This window comes from Prionailurus viverrinus, chromosome C2 (genome assembly GCF_022837055.1).
Source record: "Prionailurus viverrinus isolate Anna chromosome C2, UM_Priviv_1.0, whole genome shotgun sequence".
NCBI classification, from domain to species: Eukaryota; Metazoa; Chordata; class Mammalia; order Carnivora; family Felidae; genus Prionailurus; species Prionailurus viverrinus.
In genome coordinates, this window is record NC_062569.1 from 15,132,239 (window position 1) to 15,153,740 (window position 21,502).

Here is a 21,502-nt window from a genome sequence, read left to right on the forward strand (position 1 = left end):
ATTAATGGGATTGGGTCCCTTATAAGAAGGGACATGAGAGAAATAAGCTCTCTCACAGCCATGTACTTCCCATACAGTAAGGAGGTAACTGTCTACAAGCCAGAAGTAGGTACTCACCAGACACAGCCTTGATTTTGGCCTTCCCAGCTTACTGGGAAGATGTTTCTCACAGGTTGTTTGTTATTTAAGCCACCCAGTCTATGGTTTTTGTTATAGTAGCCTGAACTAAGAGAATGCTTCAAGATATAAATGATGGAGCTGGCAGCCATATTTTCTACCACATAGAGTCGGTCTGAAGCAAAAGAAAATGAAACCAAAAGGCGAAGAGAAACAGAGAGGAGTTTTTTTTTTTTAATATCTATTTTATTTGTTTATTATTTATTTGTTTATTTATTTATTTGCTTTTTTAATGTTTACTTTTGAGAGAGAGACACAGAGTACAAGCGGGAGAAGGGCAGAGGGAGAGAGAGAGAGAAGGAGACACAGAATCGGAAGCAGGCTCCAGGCTCTGAGCTGTCAGCACAGAGCCCCTCGCGGGGCTCGAACTCATGAGCTGTGAGATCATGACCTGAGCTGAAGTTGGACACTTATCCAACTGAGCCACCCAGGTGCCCCTGTTTATTTATTTATTTGGTTGGGGGGGTGGGGAGAGAGAGAGAGAGAGAGAGAGAGAGAGAGAGAGAGAGAGAATCCCAAGCAGGCTCCACGCTATCAGCACTGAGCCCAACTTGGGACTTGATCCCATGAACTGTGATCTAAGCCAACATCAAGAGTCAGACACTTAACTGGCTGAGCCACCCAGGTACCCCCAGAGAGGAAAGTTCTATAATGTTTGAGACCCTGGCTTCAGTTGTTCCCGGGGCCCATTTGCATCCCTGTCCTTCCCAACAATTTGTTTATACAATTTTCCTTGGATTTCCTGAGACAATGTTTTCCCTTTGTTGCCTAAGCTAGTTCAAGGTGAGTTGAAGCACTTGCAGCTAAGACACTTGACTAATATGGCAGTCTATTAACTGAGTTAGGGAGGAACAGAGAGAGGCAAGTCTGAGAGAGAAGATTATGATGTCACTTTTGGACATTTTAGGTTGAGTTGCCTTGGATATCCCTATGAAGATTTCCAGCAGTTACTTTATTATGACACTGAAGCTCAAAAGATAGACCACATTCTCCCAGTCATCCAAAATATATTGAAAAAGACAAGTCTAAGTATGATGCCCTATAGTATATCACTACGTACACCCAAGTCATGATACTCTCAGGCTGTAATTTTTTCCGGTTGCCACACCTCTATTCAGTGGAGCTAGTATTCAGCTTACCATTCTCACACTGCTTCACAAGGATATCAGAAAGAGTTTTTCTAAGAACTTGGATGAAATCAAAATTGAGTAGTTCCATGGCATGCCCCTGATCTTCTAGCTCAGCAGAACAGCATCAACATAAGGTGGAAATGAGATTAGTCCGACATGACTTGATCTTGGTGACCACCGCTCCTAGGACTGGCTGCAAATGAATGTTGCTCTTCTCTAACTATTCATAAATTAAGCAGCAGTAACTTATTCTTTCTCGGCTAAATCACCTGTGTTCGTCTAAACCCATAGAAGTAAGAAGAAATAGGTGGATGTATCGAATCTTGAATAACGTCTAGTATGTATCTCTGTTAGCCTTGTTGGTTCTATGCATGGATGCTTTTGGAGCTCTAGGCAGGGAGATCCCAACATTCCATGAACTTAACGGTGCCTGTGAACTGTTCTTATTGTTCTGTTCCGCACGGAAGGGTGCCTCCGAAATATCATCTCATGCCACTCCACGAGAAAAGTATCTTTTCTTTCATGCCACACCAGAGCCTATTGCACCCCAGAGGGTACAAATATTGGTCCCAGCACCTGCATGCTGTGTGATCTTGGGAGAGTTACTTAAATATACTGAGCCACAATTTTCCTCATCTGGAAAATAAGAACAACAATGAATTCCTTAGCACATTTGTGAGAATTAAATTAAAGGACATGTATACTGTTTATGGTGCACAGTCCACTCTCAATAAAGAGTAACTGTGACTTATTTGGTTACTTGTGTTTGCTTATTGGTTCTAGTTGATGCCATGGATTACTTCTTCCTCTTTCCCATTCACCCATGCTCACCTCTGGTCATGATTCTTTTGCATATCATTGACCACTCTTTTTGATTTCCCTTTTGCATTAATTCGTTCATCATGTTTGGGCACAGCTCATCCTCATGAAAAAAAAAAGCTAAAGCATATTCCTCTACTCGTACGAGCTGTCTGTATGGATAGGCTATATAACTGGTGACCCTAGGCAGCTAGTCAAGTAAGGCCCTTGGTCATTTCTGTCCACAGCCCTGACAAAGTGTCCACTTCCGGGCTGGTTCTCCAGTGCCTCCAGGTCAATCCAAACCGCACTGGGGGTAGATTATGTACACGTTACTAAACATGTTAATACACGTAATTACGCATCTGGTTCATCATCCCTTTATGAGACACGTATTTCTCTCTTGTTGGCAAGAGAGCAATGCCTGAGACAAAACTGCCCTGCCAAGCTGAGCTAGTAGGGCCTTGTTATATAATATGCAACATCAAAGCAAAGGCAAAGAAGAGGCTCAAAGACATTGCACCTTTCCAAAGATCAAGACCATCTTGGAGTGACCTCCCAACTAGCTCTTGGTATCTCTTTCTCTCCACACCCATTCCCTAGCCCACGATCACACCATCCTCCCTTCCAGCCTATTCTCTCTTCTCCTGCCGGTGGGAGCTTTCTAATTTGTAAATATGACTATGTCTTTTTGCTGCATGGACCGTTCAGTCGGGCTTAAGTAAGGCCCGTGGTGATCTGGCCGTGACATACCTCTTTAGTCCCGTTTCTCACAACCCCCAGCCTCTGGTCTATGGTTCAACCACACTAGACACTGGAGTTTTCAGTTTTTTGAGTGTTCCATGATGTCTCTTGTCCCCCAAGCCTTGCCTGTGTGGTAGGTAGTCTCTGATAAGCCTCTGCTTTCCCAACATTCTTGCCTTTGGCCTCGTCTAGATATCACTTCTTCTGGGAGTCTTTTTCTGACCTGAGGCTGCACTATCTGCCCCTCTAATAAACTGTGAATCATGGCATTGATCACATTACACAGTGATTTCCTATGTTTTAAGTTTATTTTTATTTATGTAATCTCTACACCCAACGTGGGACTTGAACTCATGACCCCAAAATCAAGAGTCACTTGTTCTTCTGACTGAGCCAGGCAGGTGCCCGGTAGAGTGATTGTCTTTTCACTTGTCTATATCAGTCTACTAGACTTCAGGGACAATATGCGGAAGATCATGTCTGTTTTGCTCACCACTGTGTGGTCAATGCTTTCCATAGTACTCATCGTTGAGTAAGGCCCTCAATAAGTCAGTGCTGAATCAGTAAATGAATGAATGAATGATGACATCAGAAGGTGACAAAACAGGGGTGCCTGGGTGGCTCAATCAGTGAGCATTCGACTTCAGCTAGGGTCATGATCTCACAGCTTGGCTTGTGGGTTCGAGCCCCGCATCAGGCTCTGTGCTGACAGCCCAGAGCCTGGATCCTGCTTCCGATTCTCAGATTCTGTGTCTCTTGTCTCTCTCTGCCCCTCCCCCACTCATGCTCTGTTTCTCTCTCTCTCTTAAAAACAATAAATAAACATAAAAAAAAAAAAAAAAAGAAGGTGACAAAACATCAAAACTGAGACATCAGTCCCAACTATCCGTGAAATATCTGGGACAGGCTTATACTAAAAAAAATTATCTGTTGTTTATCTGAAATTCAAATCTAACCAAGCATTCTATATTTTATCTGGCACCCTTCTTTGCTAATTTCAATACCTCTTTCTGTATGTCTGAGAGATAAATGTACTAATTTCAACAAACCATCTTAGATTATTTACTACCTTAGCATGTCAATATACTGAATGATCATGCAGCTGGTGATGAATAAATCCTTTCTCTCTCTCTTTCTTTAAGCAATGGGGATTATGTAGCTTTCTCGCTTGAATTTCAGCACTTGAAAGCCCTGGCTTAATGTGAACCAGTATAACGTGCATTCCTTTACATACTCTATTGTTGTGAACACTGTGGTTAGTTAAATTCCTAGGGACAGCGGTGACCCTTAAAATTGCTAAATCCTAATTCTTTTACACATTCCATTCATAGTCTAATTCACTGACTCCATTTTGAGTCTCTTTGCTTTTAAATTTTACTTTCATTATTGCACAATCAGTAGTGACTGGTGTTGAGTAATTAATGAGTAATCTGATTTTTAAACATAATACACTATATCTTTCCAATCCAGTTTCACCAATATTTTTTCAGAGATTCGTAGATCCTTTTTAAGAGAGAATTTATGTTCTTAGTGGTGCGCCTGGGTGGCTCAGTCGGTGAAGCATTCGACTTCAGCTCAGGTCATGATCTCGTGGTTTGTGAGTTCGAGCCCCGCGTCGGGCTCTGTGCTGACAGCTCAGAGCCTGGAGCCTGCTTCAGATTCTGTGTTTCCCCCTCTCTCCATCCCTCCCATGCTCATGTTCTGTCTCTCTCTCTGTCTCTCAATAATAAATAAATGTTAAAAATTAAAGAAAAAAAGAATGTATTTTCTTAGTGAACTAATAAGGAAACAAATACTGATAAAGTGCACAAGTATTCATAACAACAAACAGTAGCATAACAAGATATTGGTAACAATGAAGGGAAAAATCTTTAATACACAGTTGGTTACACCCTTTAGTATATTTTTTCAGCATTTGCTGGAATATGCGAAAATTGTTAGGTTACTAGGAATTTTTAACCTAGATTGCCACAAGGAAAATGAATTTAAGTCCAAAATTATTCATTTATTAAGAAGATCGTTAAGTATCTGCTTCCATTGGAGGTTTTGTCCTAGGAACAGTTCCAGATGTAGAAATGAGTGCTTTCCAGAGAAACAAAAACAAAAACAGTCTTATTTAGGGATAAGATATAATTTGGCAAGAGGAAAAGGGATGCTACATAAGACACCCTGAAATGTTCAGTGAGAACTCAGATGTAAGAGCTCAACTGGAGGAACCAGGTAAGACTCTGTTCCTGGTTTTTGTCAGACACGATGGTATTGGTCCTGGGCCTTCGAGGGTAGGTAAGATTCCAAGATGGATGATGAGGCACGGCCACACAGAAGGGTCCCCGTGGTTAAAGCCTGCCTTTACCTTTAACAGGAACAACATTCAACCGTTTGGAAATTACATCCTCTAAAGAAAACCTCAAACAATGTTTACACAGTGGCCTGAGAATTTCTAAGATGGCATCCTAAAACGTTAATAAGGCCCCTAGCTATATTTTAAAACACGACAGAGATACACTGAGAAAACATGGGGCGGGAAGTTAGCCGTGTCTGTGATAGTCACAGATAACTCCCCACCCCATGTATTTGAAGACAATGCTTCCGAATGATTTTCCTGTGACTGGATGTTGGAGACGGTCTCTTAAAGCTTGTGTCCCTAGCGTGAATACAACCAGCCCCTTAGTTGACAGACATGAATGTTTTTTAAAGAGCTGGATGATTTTTCCCAGTGCAGGGCCCCAAGGGCTGGCAGCCGCCATTGGGACGCCTTAGGAGGAAGGTTCCGTGGGTGTGTTACAGTGCATGAAGGAACAACTCCAGGAGAGGTTGTGGGGATTTTTGTCTCCTCCACCTTGGTTCTGATTCATCTCCTAGGCTCATGTAGCTCTCAGGTGGTGGGGCCACAGGGTGTGGAAAGCAATTGCAAGGCTAAACCCTAAGCCTTCCTCTTGGCCATTCTTCTGTAACACAGGATGCTCTCCCCACAAGCTCTCCCCCCTCTCATTTTGTTCTGATTACTTTGAAGAATGTGGATGTGAATGGCAGGTGAGGCCAACCATGGAAACAGGAACTACGAATTCACTAACTCTGACCTGCATTTCCAAACTCCAGAAAGCTCTACAAACTGAGTTTTTGTAACTCATTTGGCAGCAAAATCTGACCTCACCTGAACTCATTTGAAAGCTAAATCTTACCTAGACTGACATGAGGCTATTTATAGTCTTTGGCCAACTAGTATAAATATTCACATGTTTTACTTCAGAAATGTGAATGTATTTTAGCACAGCATGCTGTCCCAGAGTCTGCTGTGAGTGTAAATAATATACAGTGCTTACACTGTATTACTTTTGTAAAATTCCAAGATAATTCTGAAGTTCGGACATCTGGCCCCAGGCTTTTGACTAAGGCCTCGTCATCCTCCAGCACAAAACGTACTGTTGATCGCACACAGGGGGAGGAGCTGAGCTCACTACACGAAGGATGGACCTTGGTTCAGTTACTACCTCTGAATTCTCACCCTGTAGCATATGAAATTAATATTCCTCTGCCTCGATCGGTTTCAATCTGTGATCTAGGAACACTGGAAATTTGTATGCTAACTTAGAGAGTCTAAACCTTTATTGTCAGATATTAAAAATTCGTTTGTACTTTATTATAATAGCAAGACATTACTGATAGCTCATTAGAACGAAGGCTGTTTCTTCTCCCTACTGATCAATTTCCTCCTCTATCTTTGTGTGGGATGGTGGTAGCAAGTGGGGAAAGTAGAACCAAGGCCAGCTTCATGGATATGTGACCGGTGTAGTCACACAAGCCCTGTACCCCAAAAGTGTATTGGGGTTCTCCAAAGAAGTAGATATATATGGAGGGGGGTATTTACTATAAGGAATTGGCTCATGGGATTATGGAGGCTGGCAAATCCCAAGATCTGTTGGGTAAGTCAGGAAGCTTCAGACCCAGGAAAGTTGATAGTTTAGTTTCAGTCGGAGTCTAAATGCCTGCGAAGTAGGAAGGCCAATAATGTCAGTCCAAAAGCCAGAAAGAACTGATGTTTCAGTGTGAATCTGAAAGCAGGAAAAACTCTTACTTGGAAAAGAGTCAGCCTTTTTGTTTTATTCAGTTGATTGGATGAGTTCCATCCATATTAGAGAAGGCAGTCTGCTCAACTTAGTCTACTGATTTAAATATTAATTTCATCCAAAAACACCCTCACAGAAACTCATAGAATCACGTTGGCCAAATATCTGGGCACCCCATGGCCCAGTCAAGTTGATGTATAAAATTAACTATCATAGAAGAGGACCACATGCTTGGAGTTTTTGGTCTGTGGCCGTCAATTAGAAATATTTGATAATCAAAAAAAAAAAAAAAAAGAAAATAAATATTTGATAATCTTATCTTTTCTTAAAAAAAGATTTTATTTTTAAGTAATCTCTGTACTCAACATGGATCTTGAGCTCACAACCCCGAAATCAAGAGTCCCACACTATACTTACTGAACCAGTCTCCCTGATAATCATATCTTTTATTTGTATTTTCTTTTTTTTTTAATTTTTTTAAACATTTTTATTCATTTTTGAGAGACAGAGAGAAACAGCATGAGCGGGGGAGAGACAGAGAGAGGGGGAGACACAGAATCTGAAACAGGCTCCAGGCTCTGAGCTGTCAGCACTTAGCCTGATGCGGGGCTAGAACCCACGCACTGTGAGATCATGACCTGAGCTGAAGTCAGACGCTTCACCGGCTGAGCTACCTAGGCACCCCTATTTGTATTTTCTAACTGAAGCCCAATGGGACATTGCAGCATGTGTGAAGTTTTGGAACCTCAACCCACCCAAAGTCCCATCTCTCATCACCTCCCCGTCTCCTGTTTTTGTCTGCCTGTCCCTGTACCCCTGCCCAGTGACTACTGCTGCCCTCCGCTCCTGGCATGGGGCCTGGGCACAAGTGTGGGAAGGACCAAGGTCAGGCACCAGCCAAGTTGCAGGGCAAGGCCCCGGAGTCTGGAGGATTTGCGCTGGCACTCTAAGTATCCCTATATCTGCGATAATGTGACTCTAAATAGCAAAACCGAACAAGTAACAAAAATACCAAGACAGATCAGAAAAACACCATAGAAGAAAAGGAAAGAAAAAAAACCCTGTTTTCTTGATTTATTGAACAAAGAACCTGAATTTTCATTTTGCACAGGACCCTGCAAATTCTGCAGTGGGCACAGGGTAGGAAGAATACTCAATGGAGTCTTTTTAGCTTTCACTACCTCCCATATGCAAGCACATCTACACACACACACACACACACACACACACACAGTTGTTTTATTGTTGTTTTTCCTATTTTTTAAAACTTTTTGGGGGGGGGGATTATTTTATTTTTAAGAGAGAGAGAGGACAGAGAGAGAGACTGAGGGCCAGTGGGGGAGGGGCAGAGACAGAGAGGGAGGCACAGAATCTGAAGCAGGCTCCAGGCCCTGAGCTGTCAGCACAGAGCCCGATGTGGGGCTCCAACTCACAGACTGTGAGATCATGACCTGAGCCAAAGTCTGACGCTTAACCAACTGAGCCACCCAGGCGCCCCTTTCCTATTTTTCATGGTATGAATGCAAAAGAAGAAAAAGTTCAAGAATCAGTCAGTTCAACAGGTATTTTAACCTGGGATCATAACAGACTTTTCCCTTTCACTCTCTTCCCACTTCCAGACTGCATATAGTCCTGCTGATGGTTGAAAGTGGCTCTCATCACCATCCTTCTTATTCATTTCCACTCCTGATGACCTATTCCAAGCACAGCACCCCCCTCCATCCCCCCTCCTCCTTCCCTTCCTCTTGTTCCTCCTGCATTTTCTATCACCATTACCACCACCACTATCACCATAGGAAGGGTTATCATGCTTCAAATGTACCAGACAATGTATTAGGTGCTTCATATATTACATAATGTATTTCTCACAGCCCCCCAGCGAAGTACATGAGATTACTCCCATTCCGCAGTTGAGAAAACTCTGCTGGGACTTGAAGCAGCTCTAGGGTGTGCCCCTTCCACTGAACAGACCCCCGAATACGACCTGAACAGCCTCCTAATTTAAATGGCTCATCTTGTCGTTTTCAAGCTTTTTTCAAGCATTCAGAGCCCCCACCGTAACACAAGTGTATCTACTTTCTAATCTTATCTTCGGTTAACCCAGTATTAGGTTTCTTTCAGCTGCAGGTGACAGAAATGCAACATAGCAGAAACACACAAGGAATTGTTTGGCTCCTGTAACTGGAAAGTCCAATGCGGGAGGAAAGTTTTGCTTCAGGCCCAGTTGGCTCCGAGGATTCAAACTCTGCCCTCGGGAACTCCTTTCCTCCCCTCATGGCTCTTTATCCTTCCAAGTTGACTTAATTCTTAGGCAACCTTCTCTGTAACGACAGTGATGCCCATAGCAAAGCTACGTTTACACTGTAAATGTATTACACTGTAAATGCATAACTAGCAATCACAGAAAAGGGAAAATTATCCCTTCTTCTCTTGCACCCTTATTAATCTCCCCAGAGGACTCTGATTGGCTCTGCTTAGTTCACGTGCTTCCTCAGAGAAGTTCTCTGTTCCAATCCAGGGGTATAGAGTGCCCTGATTGGACAGACTGTCAGGTGGTAGGTGCAGCCCTGTGACTGACCAAAAAATCAGAATCACGAAGAAACATGGAGGAACGATTCCTGAAAGCAAAGGAAGTCAAACAAATGAACAAGAAACCCCACAAAAATATGCCCATTGCACCTGCTACATCAGCTATCAACTCTGACTGAGCAAGGTACGCATTTTCCTGACTCTAAGCTACTGTTCATTCTGCCCATCCCCCTTCCGCACCTTCAAACTCCAGACTATTCCTGTTTCCTAATGTTTGCCCTTAATTCAGGACCTGGATTAAGCTCCCTCTTCTAAACAGTTGTATCGGGCTGCTTGGCTAGCTCAGCTGATAGACCATTCGACTCTTGATCTTGGGGTTTTAAGATCGAGCCCCAGGTTAGGTATAGCAATTACTTATAAATAAAATCTTAAAAAAATAATAAAATAAAAAGCCGTATCTATCTCTCCTTCCCAAGGGGATCTTAACTTCCTCTCTACTTGGTGTTTATCTAATTATAGGCCTCCCCATGCCTCAAAGATCAGGGCATGAACCAAGCAAAAGGTCAATGCCACCTCAGCCTTTCTCTTTAATGAGGTTTAAGATCTGTAGCCAGTTCAACCCAGCAACAAGGGCCAGAAACAAGCTTGCCTGCTGCCTGGAGTCTGACAACTGAAGCTCTGCCCTTTGAAACTGTCTTGCAATTCTCTTGCTGGCACCTGCTTAGGGAGTTGGGCAATCTCTTTCACCTCACAGAATCCTACCTCATTCCTCTTCCTTCCTGTGAATATTTGCTGTCTGGCATCTAGACATCTAGAGCAGGGGCCAGCTTGTGCTGAGCCATCCTTTCCTTCCCATGGACTCCAATGATGCCCTCTTGTCTGTCATTCATCGAACTTAGCATAGATGATCCTGTTTTGTTGGTATCTGTTTTGTTAGTACTCTACAGCATGTTACTATTGGCCAATGATTATGATGGACTGTGACTCCAAAACAACTGGCAATCTGTGGTTGTGTATAAGTCCCAGATAAGTTGTGCAAATAATAATATTTATAGAGGCTTAGGGTATTTATGGAGCCCTTGATAATTGTTCCACTCTGTGCTAAGCACTGCCCAGGTGGGATCTGGGAATGCAGAGACAGGCTCTCTTTCCTTAAGGAAAATTCCTCTTGCTGTAGAGACCGACCTCTCTGAAAACAGTGAGTGATCAAGTTCATGATGTACTTCAAGCTACTGACTCAGAATGATTGGGCAACATGGTTCAGGATTTATAGGATTCAAGCAACCAGTTCTGATCACTCCGACTTCATTTCGAAGACTGGTGCTCCCTGGGAATCCACAACAGGAATGAGAGCTAAGAATTCGTGACAATACAGGTTGCATATATGAGTGGAAATAGTGATAGAGTACATAAAATAACTTTGTCAAAAACTTGAAGGACAGGAGCGCCTAGCTGGCTCAGTCGGAAGAACGTGTGACTCTTGATCTTGGGGGTCCTGAGTTCGAGCCCGGTGGTAGATGTGGAGATTAATTTAAAAAAAAAAACAATAATAAACTTTAAAAAAGAATTAAAAATAAAAACTTTGAAGGACATAAATGTGGTGTGAGCCAGTTGAAGACAGGGAAAGTTCCAGGTCAGATTCATTTTGACTGTGTCAGTATATTAGTACTCTACAGCTTAGAGAATAATAACAAAGACCCAAGCATAGAAGTGTCTTAAATAAAATAGACGATTACTTTTCCTTCGTGTTAACTGTTCAAATGTGAGCTGTCTGGGGTTAATATGGCACACCCATGATGCCATCAACCTTAACTACCATATTATTCTATCGTCCTTGGCACAAAGCTTCCATCTGGTCATCTAAAATGGCTAGTCTGGATTCTGTGTCAGTTTGCAACCCTCTCAGGAACTTCCTGGCTATAATCTGAAACCAGCCTCCATATGTGAAGGGCAGGGAGAGATGGAAGAAAGAGGCAGGTTAGTAGGTGGCAGATTTAATGAGTAAAGGGAACTTATATACGAAGCTTGTACTGGGCAGCAGCATGGCGAATGGATTCTCCCACCTGCCCGCCACATCTTGAAAGTCCATCGCTGGGTTCAGCCATGTATACTGTGCAGGTGTTCTCAACATCACACTGCTATCTCAAGGCTGTGTCCTTGGAGCAGCCTCTGGGAGTGGGAGAGGCAAATGGAACCCATATTCCAAGAATGGGGGAAGGGGGTGAGTCTCCAAGTGCCCAGGTCCAGCCAGCAGTCATGTCTTTTTGATGACCTTCCCCAATGTGCTGCCATCATACTTTTATCACAGTCAATGGGAAGAAAAGAAAAGGTTTAAGGGGTAAGCATACTCATGCCTTCTCAAGGCACGATTCAGAATTAAAACCCATTCCCTTCTGCTAATATCCTACTGGTCAAAACTGAGTCACATGGTCTTATCTAGCTGCAAGGGAGGCTGGAAGATGTGGTTCTTGTTTGGGATGCCAGTTGCTTAGCTAAAACTGAAGGGATCCTGTTACTAAAGGAAGGGAAGAATATGTGATGGTATAACCAGCAGTAAGTAAAATAGAGAAACAGATGAAATAAAGGTGGGATGGAGAGAAATACATTTGCTTCACCTGTTCATCAGTTGCTGAAACAGAGATGTTGGCAAGTTTTCCAAACTGTTCAATTTAAAAACAGTTCCCTTTTGACCTTTAGGGTTGCTTTTTGTTTCCAGTATCTTAGTGCCTGTCTTCCCTCCTTTCAACTTCGTTGTTCCTCCCGTCTCTGAGCTTAGCACCCTTGAAGAGCCTAACATACCTAGCAGGATCAGAGCACAGGCAAAGGTTAGTTCATCCACCCAGTAAATCTTTCTTGAGGGCCTACTACGTGCCAAGCCCTGTTCTGGGTGTTTGGGTATGCCAGTGAACAAAATCAAGATCCTTGCCTTGTGTAGCTCCTGTTGGGAGGCGGGCAGGGGGGCGGGGGGTGGGGGGGCCGGGAATGCTCAGTAGCAAGAAACATTAGTTCCCATGGAAACAATACTAATTATATCTCAGACAAGCCTTTCAGCTCCTAGAAGGGAGGAGGTGTAACCCCTGTAGCCTGTAAGGGTCCTGTATCCTACATGTGTGCTTGAAAGATTCTTTTCTTGTTTGGTTATTTATTTGTTTTGAGAGAGAGACAGAGAGAGACAGTGCACGTGGGGGAGGGGGGAGGGCCAGAGATAGAGAGGGAGAGAAAGGGAATCTCAAGAAGGCTCCACACTGTCAGCACAGAGCCTGATGTAGGGCTCGATCTCACACACTGTGAGATTACCACCGAAGCCGAAACCAAGAATGGCATGCTTCACCCACAGAGCCACCCGGACGTCCCTTGGAAGATTCCTAACAACGTTGATAAATATCTCTGTAGAGTTCCTTGGATTTTCTTTTTCCTCAAAAAAAAAAAAAAAAAAAAAACAAAAAAACAAAACCCACCTGGCAACAGTTATTTATTTTTCACTATCAACTGGCTCACTATATTTAATAGGACTTTTTAGTGTGTTAGAAACCTAAGTAGCTTGGGAACAGGGAAAGGTAGTGGAGATGTTTTTTGTTTTTTGTTTTTTGTCTTTTGTTTTTTGTTTTTTGTTTTTAAGGATTCTGTGATGGCTTATGCTTTAAGACAAGCTAAGTAATCTTAGGGGACAATTGGAACTAAGAATTCAAATGCAGGCAGCACTTTCTAGGTGTGAGCTCTTTTTTTGTTTTTTTTCCATCTCTGGAGACTGGCTTCCTCTGTATGCAAAGAAGCCCTATACCTCCAAATTGCACATCTCATGGTGTCATCGAGAGTATATGGGGTTCTTTTTCACACTTCAGTTTGACAAATTCCAAGGTAGAACTGCCATGGGTTTGACTTGGGTCAGGTGTGGAACCTATATTGATAATCTATAGGCCCAGAATCAGGATAACAGGAAAGACGTGATCCCTAAGAGCCTACTTCTTGGATATACTCAGCTGCGCTGCTAGCTCAGTTTGGATACAGAAGCTATTTGACGGATTGTCTAAGATCTGAGGACATCTCTCTCATCAGTCACTTTTTCAAGGAGTGGTACCCAAGACCGAGCAGGTTAAGAGCAGAATTATTCTGAAACAGTGAAATAACTCCAGAGTCAAATCCCAGGTCTTCACTTTTTTGAGAGAATTTTTAAAGCGATGTCACGAATAATGAGTTAAACAGAATGTTACAATCAGGAGTGTGTTTTAATTTGTTTTGTTTTGGAATAGGCCCCAGGCATCTTTCAAGCGTATGTGCCCACAGAAAATGGGTAGTTCAGGAGGTTCTGTAATAGCCACAGATAATTATCTTTAAAAAACAAGAAACTGAGACATTAATGTAAAAAGTATTCTGTAAACAATGAAGGCTTTTATTTTAAAATGTCAAGGTCCCCGGGAAAACAGCTCCAAGTTTACAACCTTTGTTTTCCATTTGGTGGTGATGAGCATTATATTTTTCTCCCCCAAATGAGAATGTTTTGAATCAAATAATACTTCCTCCTTCCTTTGTGACTCAGCCTAGAATGACAGCAGAGTTAGTTTTCCTTATCTCGACATTTCTGCCAAGGATTTGTGTAGGTTCACTACCATTTGGAATGCTAGTGGGGCAGGGGCTCTGTTTTTCTGAGCTTTGTAAAGTCCCTAATGCAGCAAGAATGTGTGGGCATCCAGATACATTTTAATTATATACACTTGAAATAAAACATAGTATCCAGGGGCGCCTGGGTGGCTCTGTTGGTTGAGTCCAACTTTGGCTCAGGTCATGATCTCCCAGTTGATGAGTTTGAGCTCCCCATGGGGCTCACAGCTATCAGCACAGAGCCCACTTCAGATCCTCTGTCCCTCTCCGTCTTTCTGCCCCTCCTCTCTCATGCTCTCTTTCTCAAAAAACAAAACAAAACAAAACAAAACAAAACAAAACAAAAACAAAAACATAGTATCCAGCCTCCAACTACATACAAAAGGCCAAGTTTTGATTTGACAACACAAACTCAAAGCAGTTGAGAAGTTGAAGCTCTTTTCACTTGTGGTCTCTGCTTTCTGAAAGGGAACCCGCAATGCCTGTGGTCAGACCCCTTCCCTGGGTCAAGTCTGGACAAGCTCAAAACCTGTTTATTTGTTGTTGTTGTTGTTGTTGTTGTTGTTGCTTAATGATCACCTTTATTTCTTTCCAGCCATCTTAAATGGCTTGATCTGTTGGCCAGTATCAGCAAAATAAAAACTAGCTGTTAGGGCAGCCCAAACTGTCTGATCACTTTTTTCAAGCTGGTGTTTTTTGGCTCCTGGTCCCGGCATGGCACTAGGACTTTGTAGAGCATTCCTGTTGGAGCATTCTGGGTGGTCTTGAGGTCCCTTCCAGGAATGAATGGTGCCAGGCATAGCACTGAAGAGAGGGCCATCGGGAAGATATCCTTTCAAAGCCAAGGCGGTCTTTCAGATTCCAGAACTGTTGGGTGATGTTGGTAGCCCACCTACCCACGCCACCGCCTCCCTCCTCAGCCACACTGCCAGGCCAATGGGGAAAGACGCCAGAGAGCTGCTGGCATAGAGATTGGTCAACTTCAGCAGCCCCGTCCCTCCTGCAGCTGACAAACAGGCAGTTGCCTATTTTTACTTTGACTAGACTCTACTTCCGCTTACCTCAATCACATCCTTTATAGATTTATTTCCCTTCCTTCCTCCTCCTTCCTCTTTCCCACTGTTATTTATAAATGTTATATGCTTGTTTACAGAGAGAAGAATGATCTTTAAAACTAACCGCGGATACAATTGCCAGCCGACCCACTTTCGGGTGCCCGCTCTTACCATCACAGATATTTCTCTCTTTTCGATCGCTCCCCCTGGATAGAGAAAGACCGGCAGCAGGAAGGGTGGTGACTCAAACCCAGAACCCAAAAAACAAACACCCACTAATGACTCAGATGCTGGAACTGGGGAGATTCTGAGACTTTCCTTTGCTGAAAAAATGCATATGCAAACAACATTTCCATCCACAGGAAGCCAAGCTGGTTCCTGGCTCCTCCCGCACGGGGACTCTGCTGAGGTGGCAGCGAGTCAGGGATGTGTCACCGACCCAGACGTGGAGTTTACTGGGTCAGTAGATGGAGGGCAGCCTGGACTCGGATCTCTTTGCTTTTTTTCCAAATGCCTGTTGGAGAAAATCTGAAGTATCCTGTGTGAGTCAGTCGTGAGTGTTGCTGTTTCCAGGCAAGGGCGTTTAAGTCACTGCCCTCCATCTTCCCTGCTGGGTTTAATTGTGATTTTAATTAGCAAGCGTGTCACTGGAGCGGAGGCGTGGCCTTTCTTCCGACGGAGAGTTTGCTGGCTGTGTGGTCCTTGGTTGCCACTTGGATCGTATAATCATAAAATACTTTTTGTTTTCTTTAGTGCTTTTTCTTTCAAAAGTTCAAAGGGCTTTACCAAACCTTAACCCTTAGGGCCCTCCGTTTATATTTGGATTAAAAACTGAGTGAAGATGGGGATCTTTTGTGGCAAAGTGCTTTGAAACCCTGAGATGAAAGGAAACCCGTAAAGAGAAATTAACCTCATTTATTTTTTAAGCACCATTTTGCATGCATGTGTGGACAGATGTAATTTGAGGCAACTTGAATCGAGCCTCCTCTTTGCTTGTGACCCTCCCCGTCTCCAGCCGCGTGGAAGGACCTTTTTTTTTTTTTTCTTTTCACTTCTCTATTTCCCAAGCCAGGGCCTGTCTGGTGGAAAGGCTGATGCAGGTTTATAACCAACTCTGGGCCCTGCCTCCAGGCACGGCACCCCTCTGTGGCTGGATCGCCGGGAGGAGGAATCCGAAGTTCAGTACAGAAAGGAGAAAGTGAGGAGAAAGGAGGCCCCCGCCTGGCTTGGCTTCCATACCTTGCATTCCTCAGTTCATTCCGGAATTCATTAACGCACACGCAGCTTTGCACTCATAAGTGCTTGGGGGCAAGGCTAAAATCTAGTTGTACCACACTGGTCTTAGCGTGCATGTGGCTAGTATATTGAAATACTCTTATATTGACTTGTAAGTAGTCATTGCCTATGCCTCTGCCACTCTTAAATATTTTGGATAGGAGTCAGAGCTTCAATTTTATCATTCAGTCTCTTAGGTATTTGAACGGAGAAAAAGCCCACACAAAGATCAATGACTGGATGAGGAATAAAATACATTTCCATTTATTGACTTAGTCAAAAGTTTGACAGCCTCTGGAAGACTGGGCTGGAGGGCAAGGGCCAGGCCTGAAGCCCCACACACCTGTTATGGACTAAATGTTTGTGCCCCGAGCCCCCCCCCCCCCCCCCCCAACCTGTGTTAAATCCCTAATTTCGTGGTATTTGGGAGATAATTAGGTGTAGATGAGGTCATAAGGGTGGGACCTTCATGATGGGATTGGAGAACCCTCCCTGCCTCCCTCCCTCTCTGTCTCTCTTTCTCTCTGGCTGACCTCTTCCCCGTGCTCCCTCTCCACTGTGCACAAAGGAGAGGTCATGGGAGGACACAGCAGGAAGGTAGCATTCTGCAAGTAAGAAGAACGTTGTCACCAGAACCCAAAACATGCTGGCGCCCTGACCTCAGACTTCCAGCCTCCAGAGCTGTGAGAAATAGAGGCCGGCTCTTTCACCTGTGGCAGCCCAAGGGGACCAAGTCAGTGCCCTGCTCCTCATTCACTGGATTCTCACGATTCTCTCACAGGGTAGAGATGCTGAAACAGAAGAGGCCAGTGTGCCTGAACCCACCTGTGAAGGCCAGTGGCCTAGAAACAAAAAACGGTCCACTTTGCTGGACCCTAGAAATAACGGGGAAAGGATGGAACCTGGTCTCTGCCTTCAAGGCCCACTGCCTATCAGTGTCTCAGATTTCGACCAATCAGAGCTCCTCTTCTAGTGAGGGGGCTCAGGGGGGAGAAGATGACACCCTGTTGAGAATACATGCCCTAAGATGACCTAGAAGTCATTTTCAACCTAGTGTGCCAATTGAGTGTGGGATTGAGTAAGAAGTACACGTTGGATCTGATACAGGGAGGGATACCCAACTTTCCCCATTGAGCATGCGTGTCTCTACCTTACCCTGGGCTTTGATGGATTCAGGGAATGGCAGATGGCCCAGTCGCATGAATTCACACCATAGGGCCATGGTTCTCTACCTTCACTACATATGGACATCATTTGAGGTACTTTGAAGAAGATCCTGACTTAACTGGTCTGGGATGCTGGGGGCATCAAGAGTTTTTAAAGCTCCCCAAGTGAATCTAGTGCGCAGTTAAGGTTGAAACCCACTCGGGATAACTTGAGAGTGAGAATTGGATCCATTTCATGGAGCTATCTCATTAAATTGTGTCATAATTCTGACCTATCTCCTACTTCCCTTTGGGCCAAGTGAGTGCATTTACTACACATCGCACATTGCACATAAGGTCTTTGCTTAGATTGCTTCCCTGATTTGTGTTTCAACAGACTTGCTGGGCCAATGAGGACAAATCAATCACTGATCCGTTACTGTGCCTGAGTTACTACCGAATGAAGTCCATGTGATTGCAAAAGTTGGGATATTGTCATGTACTCCTAGGCAACGTGCTCCTAGGTTCCACGTTCTGGGTCACTGATTTCTTGTGTGAAAGAACTGTAGCAAACCACCTCATCTTCTTACTCTTATTTTAAACAAATTAAAAAATTCTTAGCAGCTAATTACAAACCGGGTACTCTAAAAGAGACGATTTTGAGGCACGACTGTGGCATTTAATCGGTTTTTTTCACAAGTGTTAATTTTTCTCAAAGTTGTGTATGTACGTTGTTTTAAAAGTTGAATGAGGCTTACTATGGCAAATAGCAATCCTTCACTTTTACCCCTTCCCCTTCCCAATTCACACTCCCCAACGGCAAACATATTCACCCTTCCAGCTGGTTTTCTACTATTGTCCCAGATGTCCGGATGACTGGCTTCCCTTGCTATTTCTTAGCGATAATCTGTTGACTTCCTAATGTAAAAGATAAGGAGTTAACTCTCTCACTCTGCCTCTGCCACACACACAAACGTTTCTTCTCTGACATCCTAATCAATGCATAGATTTTGGTTACGTCGATATTTAGTTAATCATGTATTATTATCATAGCTGAGCCATGCAGGGTGGTGATCAGATTTCCTCGCTTGAATACATTTCTTGCTTTTTTTTGGATTGAATAGTTATCTCATTTTTTATTTGCTTAATTTTTTTTATGTACCTTAGGTTAATTTATCTTCTTTTTTTTTTTTTTTTTTTCTTTTTTTTTTTTTTTAAATTTTTTTTTTTTTTCAACGTTTATTTATTTTTGGGACAGAGAGAGACAGAGCATGAACGGGGGAGGGGCAGAGAGAGAGGGAGACACAGAATTGGAAACAGGCTCCAGACTCCGAGCCATCAGCCCAGAGCCTGACGTGGGGCTCGAACTCCCAGACCGCGAGATCGTGACCTGGCTGAAGTCGGACGCTCAACCGACTGCGCCACCCAGGCGCCCCAGGTTAATTTATCTTCAGATTGTCCCCCATCTTCTAAGATTGTGTTCAAGTGTATCAGATAATCTGTCAAATTCAACTGTTTTGGGTTGTTTTTGTTTTTTAGAGTGATTGCCAGTGGTGCCATTTGTATATGCTCCGGTCTGGACTGACAGATTGTGCTCTGGAATTGAGAGAGCTGATGTTCTAGGAGCTCCCTTCATCATCACTGAAGGGATTATCTTCACCTCTCTCCTGTGTTGGGTTTCCGGCATCTTGAATCTCGTGTATTCCTCTTTCCTGGTTTACTCCCTCATTTTAGCGGGACATATCCTCCGGTAGCTTTCTTTTTTAAAACTACTTCTTAATTTTTTTAATGTTTATTTTATTTATTTATTTATTTATTTTTGAGAGAGAGAGAGAGAGAGACAGAGCAAGTGGGGGAGGGGCAGAAAGAGGGGGAGCAAGAGAGAATCCCAAGCAGGCTCCACGTTGTCAGCACAGAGCCTGACTGGGGGCTCAATCCCATGAACTGTGAGATCATAACCCAAGCTGGTATCAGGAGTCGAACGCTTAACTGACTGAACCACCCAGGTGTCCCCCTTCCAGTAGCTTTCTGATTAAGTTGTATGGGAAGAAAATCATTTGAGGCTTTGTGTAATCAGTAGCGTGTATATTCTAGCTTTGTAGTTGATTAATAGTTTGCTTAGGTACAGAATTTTAGACTGGAACTAATTTTCTTTCAGAATTTCGAAGGTGTTGATTCATCATCTTCTAGGTTTTAGGCTTCTGTAGGAAATCCAATGCCATTCTGAAAACCAACTTATATTACTTATTTTTACATTCTGAAAGATTTGGGGATCATCTCTGCTCTATTATGAAATTTCACAATAATAGGTGTCGGCATGAGTTTGTTTTCATCTATTTTATTTTCATTGTTTGTCCTGGCTTTATTTTCATTTATTTTCATTGTCTGTCCTGGCTTTTAGAGGGACTTCTCAGTTGGGGAATTAGTGTCCTTTACTTCTGGGATACATCCTTGAATTATTTCTTTGACAAGATCCTCTCATCATTTCTTATGTTCTCTCCCTCTGGAAATTGTATTACTTAGTTGTTGTATGTCCATGACTTATCTTTGTTTATTATGTTTTATATTCTATTTTCCACCCCTGTATTTTAGTTCCACCTTCTGGGAGTTTTTCTTAAATTTATTTTTTAATTTTTCTACTGAGTTTTTCATTTCTTCTATAACATTATTGTTTTCTAAAAGCTTTTTAAATTTTGTTTGTTTTCTCTCTTAATAGCATCTCCTTCATATTTCGTGGATATAACATAGTTTCTTATCTAAGGATGTTAATAATATTAATTTGAAGTTTTCTCTTTTCTGTATAGTGTGTTTCCCCTGAATGGCTCCCCCCTCCCCCCCCCCCCATGATGTGTTGTTGTTATTTTCTGTGTTTTTTTATATTAGAGATTTATCTTGGATGTTGGTAGTCAGTGATTTTTCCACTTATGCTTCATAGTGGGGAACTCTAAAGCTGGTTGGAAGCTCTGGATATGTGTGATGCTCTAGGTTAGAGAGCCTCTGAAGTCAATGTATTTGGGTCTTTTAAGGTGGTCAGTTTTCTCCAAGGAAGACTCTTTCAATCTCCTGCTCAGAGGAGGGCACGTGTCTGATTACCAAAGTTGCTGGGGTGGAGAGTTGGATTGGTGAGGAGGAATGTCTTAGAATACTGTTAATTCCTTCACTGAATCTTGGTTTTGTCATGGACCCTGTCTGCTCTTCTGTGCCTGATATTACCCAAATAAAGAGACCCTGTGATTTACTCTTTCCAGAGAATAAACTTCCAGACTTCTGCCAGGGTAGGAGATAGGCAGCTTGCCCAAGCACGTGAAGTGGGAGAAGGGATATAGGGACGCAACTGCTTTTCAAACATCCTTCAATCAGTCCTCCTTTGTCAATATTACCTTAAAAACCTCCACCCCACGTTTATAGGGCTTCATCAATTCCTGAGGTTTTTTTGGTAGGCTTCATGCCCAGTGCGGAGCCCAACATAGGGCTTGAATTCACGACCCGGAGATCAAGACCTGAGCTGAGATCAAGAGTCGCATGCTTAACCCACTGAGCCACCCAGGTGCCCCAATTCTGGAAACATGTAATGAATCCGAAGTTAGAGTTCCCCACTGTTGGCTTAAGATTCAGCTTTCTTGGGTTTGCCAGTTTGACCACCAGTTGTCTATCTTCTTGTCTTCAAAATTCTGTTGCTGTGGTTTCCTTCCCTGCTCCACCATTGTGGATTTATGCCTTATAAAATTACTTGTATTGTTGCTGCATTTGGGTTTTAGGAAGAATGTGTTTACTCTACCATCTTTGTATAGAAACCCTTAGATTCTCATTACTTTCACCATGTCTCAAAAAATAAGAAGACACCCCCATTTTACAGATGAGAAAATGAGACCTGATATCACAGTTACTACATGATTTAAACCTATACTCTCTGTGTTCAAATCCGTTGGTCTTTCCATTATCTCATTTTGGCCACCTTAAACCTAAAACTTAAAAAAAAAAAA